General features: G+C 54.2%; 1 protein-coding gene across 1 annotated transcript in view; it reads left to right on the plus strand.

Annotated features, from left to right (window-relative positions):
* The first annotated feature begins 1,676 nt into the window (after positions 1–1,676).
* PKIG (protein kinase (cAMP-dependent, catalytic) inhibitor gamma) overlaps positions 1,677–11,752 on the plus strand; it is a 26,601-nt gene continuing 16,525 nt past the window's right edge. The window contains exons 1-2 of the mRNA XM_004687404.2: positions 1,677–1,990; positions 10,681–10,750. The gene's annotated coding sequence lies outside the window, so the exon portion shown is untranslated. The remainder of the gene's footprint in view (positions 1,991–10,680; positions 10,751–11,752) is intronic.

An 11,752-nucleotide genomic window follows, 5' to 3' on the forward strand; every position in this document is an offset into this window, starting at 1 on the left:
CTTGCGAGAAAGCCTGGACGCTGGCAAACTGCCTCCTGAGAGCCAGCCTGTGTGCGGGCCTTTCCTGGAGGGACTCAGGGTTTCCTGAGAACGAATTACAATTCTTGTTAAGTCACAGATGACCACAGCCTTTTCCTCCACCTACAACGCAGTTCTTCCCAGCTGAGCTCCAGGCCCCCCTTCCCATTGCTGTAGCTTTAAGACAGGTCAGATCTGCCTCCTGTGGGGAGCAGCAGCTGAAATTCTCCTCCTGCAGTAAGCACCCCTCTTTCCCAGTGGCCCAAAGTGTTTCCTTCAGGCAACAGGTTGACTCCTCCCTACACCTGGCCTGGCTGAACCCAAGACATCCTCCCACCCCTCCCCCATCTCCCTTTTGTTTTCTATAAACTCATTTTTTCCCTAGGCTCAATCCCATTTAGAAATGAGGGCCAGGCTCCATGGAGTCACTATTACAGAAGTAGCAGTGTGTGATGTGCACACTGACCTCAGTAGGAATTAAAGCACTCAGACCCCAAATCTGCCTCATCTGGAGCTGTGTGACCATGGACTTGCCACCTAACTTCCCCGTTTCGATTCCCTAGCCACGAAAATGAGAGTCGGCTGATATTATGTACCCAGAAAATGAGCTCCCATGTATTCAACACGCCGTATGTGCCGTGTGTTCAGTTCCCTTACCGGGGGTATTTAACTCTCACTTTCCTGAAAGGGAAGCACTAGAGCTCCGTTCTCAACCCATTTTAATTCCAGTCAACAGGCTCAGAGGAGGCATGTGGCACAGGACTCAGGTCCACCCCCTCCCGCTCCCAAATGACGCCCATAGCCCCTACCCACCACACACAAAAGCAGACAGGCTCCCTGTTCTCCCGCGCCAAGGCACCCCAGACGCAGGGCCAGAGTAATCTTGTAACCGCTGCTGCCCCGTCGACCTCTAAGGATGGGTGAATTCTCTTTATCTCGTCTAATCGTTCCATATCCCCCGGACTTGTTTCATGAACCCTTTGGGACTTTCTGTTAGTGTTCAGCGCGCCATGCAGGTGGCTGGCATGCCCAGGAGCGCCTCAGACCCCTCCAGGGTCCTTCCCTCCCTCAAGCGCGGAGCTGATCCGCCGTAGAGAGTTCCTTGTATTGCGTTTGTCCTCAGTCACGGAACCGCGGGAGTCACCAAAACCGCCATCTGATTGATGGGGAAACGGAGGCCATTCGTTCAGTTAGGAGCGTGACCAGGACTGGGCACCGGGCCCCCCACCACGGAGCACTGCTCTTTCCAGCCTCTCCCGTGCCATCTCCCCTGGTGAAGAGCGGGCTCACGCCTTTGCCATCCACCCAGGAAACTCGATGGAGACATTAAACGACTTGGAAAATTGAGCAGAAGAAAGAAGGGGGTGGGAGTCCAGCTCTCCACCCTGACCACTGTATCAGACAGCACAGAAGTGAGTTAGCACAGCTCAGCCAACCACACAGCTCAGCTGTCTGGATAGTCAGCGGTGACTAAGAACAGCGGGGCTGAGGCTGGGAACTCGGGCCCAGCGAGCGGATAGGCAGCCTCTTGTCACTAGGCTGCAGTGCTAAAAATTGAAGGAAGGATGTTAGGCAAATGAGCGGCCTGGGACGCAGTTACTGCTCCCGTCCTCCCCCGCCCCCTCATTGTGCAAAGGAAATGGATCTCTCGGGGTGGACGGTGGACGGCCCGGGAGGTGGAAACTGAGCAAGGGAGCTGAGTGGCTGACATCATCAGACCCAGCATTGGGTTACAACAAATGGGGACTGACTTGGCCGGAGACGTGGGAAACTCCCACCGAAACCTTGAAGTGCATTTCACTTAGGAGAAGGGCAGAGAGAGAGAACCGCGAGAATCCTGTCTGCACGCCCGCCGGCCTGGTCTGCCAGCCCACTGTTCCCTGGAAGGGCAGGCATTTCTGAACCCCGGCTTCTTAAATTCTACTTCCACTCTGGGTGAGGACCACCAGTCTTGGGCGAATCTCTCCGCTATGTAAGTAGAACTTGTTCTCGCCGCCCCCAGCCCTGGAGAAGCAGAGGCCCTGGAGGGCTTGCCTGGCACCTCGGTCACAAAGTGCCTATTTTTATGGCATGCTATATTATTGCTCTGAAAATCCTGGCTTAGTCTGAAACTGCCTGGGGCTAGTCTGCCTCCAGTCTCACAGATGGGCTCCGTTCAAATGCGGTTTTACTTTTTTTTACCCAGAGAACTTTGACAGACTATATCTAGAGCTTAAAAAGCTTGCCCCAAATAGAGGTGAAGAAAGCAAGCCTCCCCCTTAGCAACGGGTGTTTGTAAAGCCTTGCTCCTGATTACAAAGGCAGCCCAAGCCTCCTCGAGCCCCACACTGAAAGCCTCTGAAAGCCACAATCCCCGGCGTCTCCCCTCACAAATGCACGCCCGTGTTTGACATGGAAGCCACGGGACTTGCTCCCACAGCGTGAGCTCATCGGGGGCCAGCGCCGCCTCAGCGGGTGACGGACTCCGGGGTGGAAGGGGGCTGGAAATGAACTTTGGCTTTGTGATCTTTTCATTGGTTCCTTTTCAAAATGTGCTGTTTATGCCTAGGAGAGAAACAGAACACATAAACCATTGGCATTTTCTTTACTGGGGTCTGTCTTTAGTATTTTAAACGAGGGAGCCATACTCTGTAGAGAGGAGCAAGGGGCCCTCGCCACCCCAGGCCGTGTGCCTCGGCCTGGCTTGAGAGACAGGGCTCTGCAGGGCCTGGGTGTGACCCTCGTCCCCTACCAGCAGGTGGAAATACTTGAAAAGCCTTTATGGGGAAGACTTCAGCTTTAAATAATGAAGAGCCCTCCTCATGCCAGGAAGCCATGACCCCAGGCAAGTGTATCTTGCCTGGGGCCTGCGTTTCCTCCTTATGGGACCTGAATACGGGGTAAGAGTAGGTGACTGTGGGGTCCTCCCTGGTGGCGCAGCGGGTTAAAGCGCAGCACTGAGAAGCTAAAGCCACTTCCGCATGAGTTCGATCCCAGCCTGCCCCGGAGGTGACCACATGGTGTGGCAGACCTCTCCTGACCCGCCCGCTGCTCCCCTCAGCAGTGTACTTCGTCAGTCGGCCTGTTCTGCTCCCCACTCGTTCTCTGGTGAATCCTCTCACCGCCCCTGCACCTCTGGGCCTGTACCCCAGTTCTGTATGTATAAATACATAAGTCTCAAAAAGGGAGAGTAGGTGACGGTGTATTTCCAAGTTGAGCCTGCAGTGAACAGTCACGTTTCTTCCCCGTGCCCCTCGAGGCTTGAGGGGCAGAGTGCCCTTGGTTGTCAGTGTCCCCGAGCGCCCAGAAACCGGTGCCTGGAGGAGAATTGGAAGAGAACATTAAGCTACTTCTGAATGTCTCTAGTTTTATTGTGTTTTCCTGGGGGAAAACAAAAAAGTGCCAGTGTGATGTGTGCACGTGAACACCTGCCTCGCGTGGAGAGACGGGAACCAGCGCCATCGAGCGCCGGGTGAGCGGGAGGCCCATCAGCTCGTCCTGCGCGACGTGGTCAGTGACGCCGCCCTCCTCTCTGACGGAGGGCTGCCTCCGTGCTCTTCCCGCCTTAGCCCATGCGCCTCACGCGTCTACCTGAACTGGGCTCGCAGAATCACTGGCGTGACCGAGCTCACTGTGTCTCCCCTGCCCCACGGGCCTGTCTCACCCGTCTCTGCATCCCACGCACTCGGGCCAGAGGAGATGCCTTGGACTCCTCGACTTTCACCCAAACCCGCCGCCGCCGTGCGAGTTCCCAACTGAGCGAATGGCAGGAAGACGCTCAGAGCCTCCCTCCCACCTGCGGTTCCCCTGGACAGCGCCTCCACTGCTGAGCAGAGCACTGAGAAGCCAGAAGTCAAGCCTTGGCTCCTGAGTTCCAAGGTGACGGGAGTAGGCAGTTTAAAGCCTTTACTTTTTATTTTTTATTTATTTATACATACAGAACTGGGGTACAGGCCAGAGGTGCAGGGCCAGTGAGAGGCTTCCCCAGAGACAGAGCGGGGAGCAGAACAGGCAGATCGATGAAGCACACTGCTGAGGGGAGCAGCGGGCAGGTCAGGAGAGGTCTGCCATGCCCTGGGGGTCACCTCCGGGTGAGGATCGAACTCAGTGCTGCGCTGTAACCCGCTGCGCCACCAGGGAGGGCCCTCAGGCGATGAGAGATCCTGACCCTCAGGAAGGTGCAGTATTTAACAGTTTGTTTGAACTCGGCTCTTGGTTAGTGGGCAGGTCTCGGGTCCCCACGGCATACCCGACAGCCCAGCTCCCCCCCCCCCCCACAGCAGCCAGGCTCCCGAGACTTTAGGGTTGAAAGGAGGTGATATTCTGGGAGGGAGGTCCCTTGTCTGGCCAGGGTGGGACAGTGGACGTGTGGGGAAGCCTTACAGCCTTGGGGGCAGGCCTTCCCGTGACAGATGAGGCTCTCTGGGGCTGCGCTGTCAGCGTCAGCTGTCAGGGTGTGCCCCTGACTCCTCCGCCTGCCCCCTGCAGCGCGTTCAGGGCTGACTGGCCGCCTGGCCGGGGAGCTGGTGTGGAAGAGACCCCACGTCCAGGCTCTCACCTGGCTTTGGTTCTCCCCAAAGTACGAGTCGCTCCAGGGCCGCGCACCTCGCCTGGGTTGATTCTTTAGTCTTCACAAAGGTGACGTGAGGCCGCAGTGACCTCCATGTATGTGGGAAGGCCTGGGGAGGGCTCCCCGAGCCCCTGAGTTTCCGCTGCTCCCCGCTGCCTTTCCACAGCACCTTCCTCCAGCGGTAAGGTGAGGAGGCGTGAACAGAGCCAGAGGTCAGAGTGGCGCTGGCTTGGGGTTTTGTCTCATTAGAGTGCCCTCACGTGGGTGTCTCTCTGGGGGGTCACCTTCGCCCTCGCCTGCCTCGGTGTCCAGTGCGCTCTGCTCCCCTGCTCCCCTCGGCCCCTGGGGGCTTTTACATTTGTAGCCCCTGGAGGGCAGGGGCCCGCGGTCTGTCACTCTAGAGGCAGGGGTCACGCTGGGGTCGGAGTAAGGGTGTCACCAGAACCTGCCTCTCCGCTGTGAGTGGGGCCTTGCGAGGGGGCCCACCGCCAAGGGGCGGCCTGGGGCTGAAGTCTGGCTATTTTTGTACAAAAATACGTGCTTCGCAGGGGACTGTGGCCCCAGCCCACTGATGACGCGGTGGCGGGAGACGTGCGCGTGGAGAAACCGACAGCTCGGACCAAACGATAAAACCCAAAAGCGCCGCTTGGGATTAGCCCCGCGATGGCTACCTGGAAACCGGGGCCCAGCGCTGGCAGGGGTAACGCGATGGGGCGGGGCTGCCGCCTCCCCACTCGCCCATTTCCAGACCCACCGTGACGGCTCTGGAGCGTCCACCGTCACCGAGCCCGGCCCGAGGCGGCCGGGCGGAGCTGCTGCCCACCGGGCCGGTTACGCGGGCGGCAGCCGTGACCGCCGGGCCGAGCGCACGACTCACTGCCGGGCGTCTTCGCCAGGGGCCGGGAGCGATTCCTGCGTGGAGGCAGACGTGGAAAATCCTGAGTTCTTGGAAATAATCGCGACCGCGGCCGAGCTCACCCCCTCCCGGCAATCTGGCAGAAGCGCTGTGTGGAAGCTAAGCGCGGCCCCGTGGCTGCTCCCCCATGCTGGGAGCTGCAGGCGGTGCGGCCTCTGCCAGGCAGCCAGCCTGTGCTGGCCTTCGGGGAAGGCCCTGTAATCTCCCGAGAAGTCGATGCTCTTCAGCTTGGCTTCTCTGTACTGAATAACGGGCCGTGGGGCGCTGAGGGAATGAGGTGCTGGACAGCTGAGGGGTGTTTCCCGTGTCCAGGGACCTGGCGAGTGGCCGCCTGCAGGGCTTTGTGGGTGCGACCTCTGACGCTGAGATGAGCAGGGAGAAGCAGGGTGACCAGAAGACAGCCTCAGCTCCTGGGGGTTCCCTGTGGGTCAGGGGAGCCAGGGCAGGGGAGTGGCGGCAGTGAGCTTGGCGGTGAGCGGGTCCCCAAACTTGAACTGGCCTGAACCCACTCAGTGTTTTCATAACATTGTTGTGGATTTTTAAATTTTTTGTGGGTACAGAATTAGGCTATGCTCACGACGGGAAAATACAGCACAAAACGTGTTTAAAGCACCAGCCCGTGACTGCGCTGACTCCTCACTGAGGTAGGGCCGGGAGAAAGGGCCTCGAGTTCTCAGGACGCACCTTCAGCCTGCCGCCAGGACGCTCTGCCTGTCAGCGCCCACTAGCAGTAGGCCCTCCCCTCCCTGCCCCCCGCCCCACCCACCACCGCGTTTCCAATTTAGTTCTTCCCTGGACAGAGTCTCCATGGCTCACATTCCGTGTGTGGCCCCTGGGGTAGGGGTAAGAGAAGCCACTGCCTGACTGGCCCGAGGCTGCAGCCCGCGGTGGCGCTTTGCCGAGTGTGTTCCGGCCCAAGAGCCTCGTGTGTGAGGCCCCCGGCAAGGTGCTGTGGGGGCCCAGGCCCGCAGCCCAGTGCAGCGAGGCTGGGGAGCGGGCGGCGGGGCTCGAGGTGCGCCTTCAGCTCGCCGCAGTCCGCCCTCCCTGTGTTTGCCCGTCTGGGCGGCACACCTGAGACCTGCCAGGCGCTGCGGGCAGCGGTGATAGGCAGCTGTCGGGCAACCATCCCAGGCTGGGTAGCTTCTTCGCGACTCTCGCAGACGGAAAGGGGATTTTGGAGCCCTCGGTAGATGTCACAGGCTGCATCAGGAGACACACCAGCAGGCAGGGAGACAGCATCTGGCCCCCCGCTTCCCTCACGCCAGCCCCGAGGACCCCCTTTCTAGCCCTCACCCTGTATTTACATGTGGGCACGCCCTGTGCTCTGGGCCCAGACGTCCATAATCACGGGGCCTGTGCCCCGTGCCCACACCTCTCGGCCCGGAGCATCCCTGTGCAAGGGCACCCTGGTAGCTGTAGAGGAAGCTGCAGGAGGGCCGGGAAAGCCTGATTGGACTCCCTTTTCCCTGCACCAGCGCTGCACGAGACAGGCCCGGCCCTTCCTGTGACAGGTGTACACAGGCACACGCAGCAAACAAGCAGACAGTGTGTGTGTGGGGGGGGGAATAGAGAGGGCAGACGAGGAGGTCGGTGAGGGTGGGTTTGCTGAAGAGGTGCTTTAACCACGGTGTGGTGTCAGGTACGTCCAGGGCCCAGGTAGGAGCTCAGGGTGCTGTGGGGCGGGAAGGGTGAGGGATAGACGATTAGAAGGCAGGGGAGCATATGGAAGGTTCGAGAATTAGAAGGAGCCCACGTGCCTGAACAGAGAGGGGAAGCGCTGGAGAAGCAGGTGAAGGTTGGGGGAGGAGAAGCAGCAGGACAGCCAAGCAGAGTGTGAGGCCGTGAGGAGAGCAGGTGTGGAGGCGGGAGTGGAGGAGAGGAGAGGGGTGCGGGGCGGAGCGAGGCGGGGTAGAGGCGGGGGAGCTGTGGGTGCCTGTTGCCACTTCAGAGTCACCTGGCACAGGGAGTGCTCCCTCAGGAGTGCCAGTCCTCCTCTGTGCTGTTTCGTCCACTGGATTAAATTGGGTCCCCTCCTCCCTCCTTCCATCAACATGGTTTGCAAAACAATCCCATTTCACGTCTCTAGACTTCAGGACCCATGTGACATAGACGCCAGAGCATCTGCTTGGGGGCCCGAGCCAAGGAGCAGAGACGCGGTGTTTACAAGGCTTTGGCTCCCAGCAGACCGACGCTCCCAGGAGTGGATTTAATTGGGTTTGGGGGAGGCAGGCAGTCAAGGGCGCAGAGCCCCAGAAAACAACAGCAGAGCACCAGCCCACACACTACCTACACGGGGCAGCTTCAAGCCCAAACTTCAGACTTTCTTTTGAATTTTGAAAGGGGATTTTTTTTTTGAAGAGTCCTCCCACCCCCCACCCCCACTCCTTTTACATGAAAGACGTACGTATCTTAGAAGTAAACGTTTTCTCTCCATGACGCTTTAAAAAAATTTTGTCTTCCAACTGTCAGAATGATAGGTTGGAAACCCTGTTCTGTGTCGGCCAAAACAAAACTGATAATAAATGCCATTACCTGTGCTCTGTGAAGATAAAAAAAACCGTGTAACATCAGTTACCACAGTTTTCTCTGATCTCATATGCTGGCTCCTTTGTTATTGTTTATTTGCTTCAGTCATTTTTCCTGAATACATATTCCCAAATCCAGTGTGCTCGTCGTAACTAATTCAAAGATGTGTAAGAAAGTCATAATCTCTCAGCCCCTCCTCCCCGTTGCCATCCTTTTGGGATAACCAGTCATCACTGTGGTGTATATCCTTCCTTCCAGAACTTTCTCCAGACTCCTGTTCAAATGGACATAGCTTGTATATGTGGGATCAGACTTTGTAATGTTGCAGTTTTTCCCTCCCCATATACACACAAAGGATAGGCAGCTATCTGACTCCCCATTTTAAGTAGCTTCAAGGCTGTCGATATAGAGGTGCCAGGATACATTCTTCGACAAGGATTCCGATGGCGACCTGTTTTTTGTCTCCAAAAAGAAAAAAAAATACTGTTGTATTAAATATCTGTATACATATACTTCTCTATTGGCCCTTTATTCTTAGCGAGTATGTTTTCACAAACAGTCCTGGGTCAAGAGGCACTGTGTTTAACTTGTAAAATGATGAGATCCTACATCACTTACAGTTTTAGTGGCTTGCATTCTCCCTGTCAATATGGATTTGACCATTTCCTAAATCTTGATCAACATCAGATATTTCTTGCTCCCATTCCCCCCTCTGTTGTTTCATTTTGTGACCAAGTTCGTGGGGAAAAATTGTATCCCCGGTCTGCTGAACTACGCTCTTTACCACTAGTGAGATTGCACTCAGCTTCATGGTAACTGACCATTTCAATTTCCTCTTCACCCATTTTCATGTGAATGGTTTGTCTTTTTCTTAAGTGGCAGGAGCACTTTACATATCTACCTATGAAGGATTCCATGTGTGTTGCTATTATTTTTCTTAATCATAAAAATTTTTCTATTTAAAGAAAAACATTTAGTGTTTCTATTTTTCTCTCCATAGTGTCTGATTCTTGCCTTGTTTAGAAACAGTTTCTCTTCCTCAAAGTTGTGCAAATATTTCCCTAAATGATATTCTAACATTTTCATAGCTTTAATTAATTTAAACTATGTCCGTTTCATCCCCTTGGTTTATGTGTAGTAAGAGGTAGTGGTCAAGTTTTGTTTGCTCTAAGATGCCAGCACCATTTGTTAAGTTGTAAGAGGGTGGTTTCAAGAAAAGAGGGGGAGGTCCCAGGGCCCCTGCCCCACCCAAGGGAAGGTGGAGCTGAGCAGGGAAGGGGAGAAGCTGGAGAAGGGAAGCAGGCGGGAGCCAGAAGGATCCCTGGAGGTGGCACATGGAGCAGAGACAGGTGAGGAAGCTGCACTTGCTTTTTGGTCCTGGGCTGGTTAACAGATGTGGATGAGACCTGTGGGGAGGTTCGCTATGGCAGCTTTTATCTTCATTTTGCTCTTTTCCTCCCAGACTTGTCTGGCCATCTCTGACCCTTTTCTCTGGGTCCCCGCTGGAAGGTGCTTTAGACCTGTGGCGGGCTTTTGGGCCTTAGTGGTCCTGCCTCGGGCCAACCCTCTTTGGCTGGGCATTTGCCCACAAGGGGATGGGTAACTTTGGATGCTTGATTTGGAAACCTTATTCTTCCCTTTTTCTTTTTCTTTGTTGCACACTAATTTTAATAAAGTTCCTTTCCATTAAAGGTCCTAGGTGTTTTGACTTGATGCAGAGAATGGCGGGACCTATTTAGAGTGGGCAGGTTTGGGGGTTTTGGGGTACTCCTGTCCAGTAACAAAAATGGACTGCTTTTTTCCCTCTGAGTGGAAATTACATCTTTATCATAAATGATTTATTTTATCGTACCTGTTTCTGGATCTGGTGTTGAAGTCCTCGGACCTACTCGCTTATTCTTATGTTAATACTGGATCTTTTAAGCATAATGTCTGTATAGTGAATTTTTATCATAATACAAATCTGCTATTAAAGGTTTTCTTTATTCTTTCTTGGTCATTTTTCTTGGCTATGTAGTATTCCATGTGAATTTTAAGGTAATTTTATCCACTCTCCTTTCCAAAATAACTGTTGGTTATTGAAACTTAGTTATATAGTAATTTGGCAAGGATTAACATTTTTGTATGTCTAGGTTTTTCCACCCAAGCGTGTACTAATTGGTTTGAAAACCATGTATCCTACTTTAATTTTCAGTTGTTTTTACCTTCAGAATTTTAATATGCATCATAGACATAGTATCTAAAGGAAAATAGTATTTCTATGTCCTGAGTAATAAAAAACCTGAGGAAGTCTTCACTCTAATCTCTTCCGTGCTCAGTGTTACGTGTCAGATTGTAGAAATTGTCAATTTTTTAATCTCCTCATTAGCTTCATTTTATTTTTTACATTTACCAATATAGTTCACAGCGCTGTACTTTAACCATAGTGCCAATAGGGAGAGCCCTGTTTCCTCTTTTTTTTTTTTTTTTTTTACTGTTGAAGCATGATTTTACTAAACTTTACTTACATGAACTTATCCATAGTGTAAAGTCTGAGACATTCAGCTTTCCCAAAGAATCTGCACCGTTAATATGTTAATAGACATTCTTAACTTATTTTTCCAAGAGATTATCTCTGTCCAGCCACAATGACTGCCTCACTCTTATTTCTGTTTTTCTTCTGGTTTCTTAGAATTTCCACGTCCAACAATCAACAGGGAGAAATCTGAAGAGATGCAAGCAGGAAAAGGAAACTAAACCAGGTGAGTGACACCTTGCTCGCTCCATATAGCATTATGAGTCAACACCTTGTTTCTGGCTGAAGGAAGAAAAGAAATAGGTTCCGAGGAAATGAGAGGACTCTCAGTCCACGGAGAGAAGACAGGCACGCCATGGGCAGAGGTTGGGTGCGCCCTCACTGCCATGTCACGGGGTTGACCCCACTTCCAGGCGGTTTCTGTGCAGCTCCAGGCAGACCATCCCCTGCTGCAGGCGTCAGGGAGGACAGGCTCTTCAGCCGTGTGCTTGAGCAGGTGGAGTCAAGCCCAGGTTGTCAGCAAACGTGGGCATGACATCCTGAGTTCCCTGTGGACTGATCACTTGTTGTGAAGTGTTTTCAAAAAGACAAGGGCACACTGCAGGGATCTTCCGACCATGAGAGAGGAGCGCGTAACCACAAGCACGGCCCAGGGGTGGCCCCGGGGCCTTCCGGTCAGATGCAACGGCAGGACACCGAACATGCGTGGCCTGCCCGGAAGTGTGGCCACTTTGGGTCAGCCTTTGGACTTAGTGACATCTAATTTCTGGCTCAATAACCGTTAAGCCCCTGCACCATGGTTCACCGCAAACCCATTGCCTGCACTGTAGTCACAGCATCGTGCTGCTGTCTCCAGAGTCCCTTCTAGAACATTCTCACCACCCCATAAAGAAACCCTGCACCTTTACTCATCACCTTCCCAGCCCCGCCCCCCTCCCCCTCCCCAGCCTAGGCAACCGCTAACCTACTTTGTCTCCACCGGGAGGAAATGTGGGTGAGCTGGAGTGACTCATTCCCTGGCGGGCAATCAGACAAACAAAACTGGGCGCTGATGTACTCCACAGAAGGCTTTACCAGCCGAGGAGCGACATGCTTGCTGGTAGAGGCAGGAGGCAAGTTTTCCCCGAGTCGCTTCCCCTTGCCGCGCGGCCTGTCAGATGGGCTCTCGTCAGCCAGCAGCTGTAAAGCGGTGACAGCTTCTCCCTGGCGTCAGGACTGGGGGGGGGGG

The sequence above is a fragment of the Condylura cristata genome, unplaced genomic scaffold (assembly GCF_000260355.1).
Source record: "Condylura cristata isolate star-nosed mole 26May11 unplaced genomic scaffold, ConCri1.0 scaffold00022, whole genome shotgun sequence".
NCBI lineage: Eukaryota > Metazoa > Chordata > Mammalia > Eulipotyphla > Talpidae > Condylura > Condylura cristata.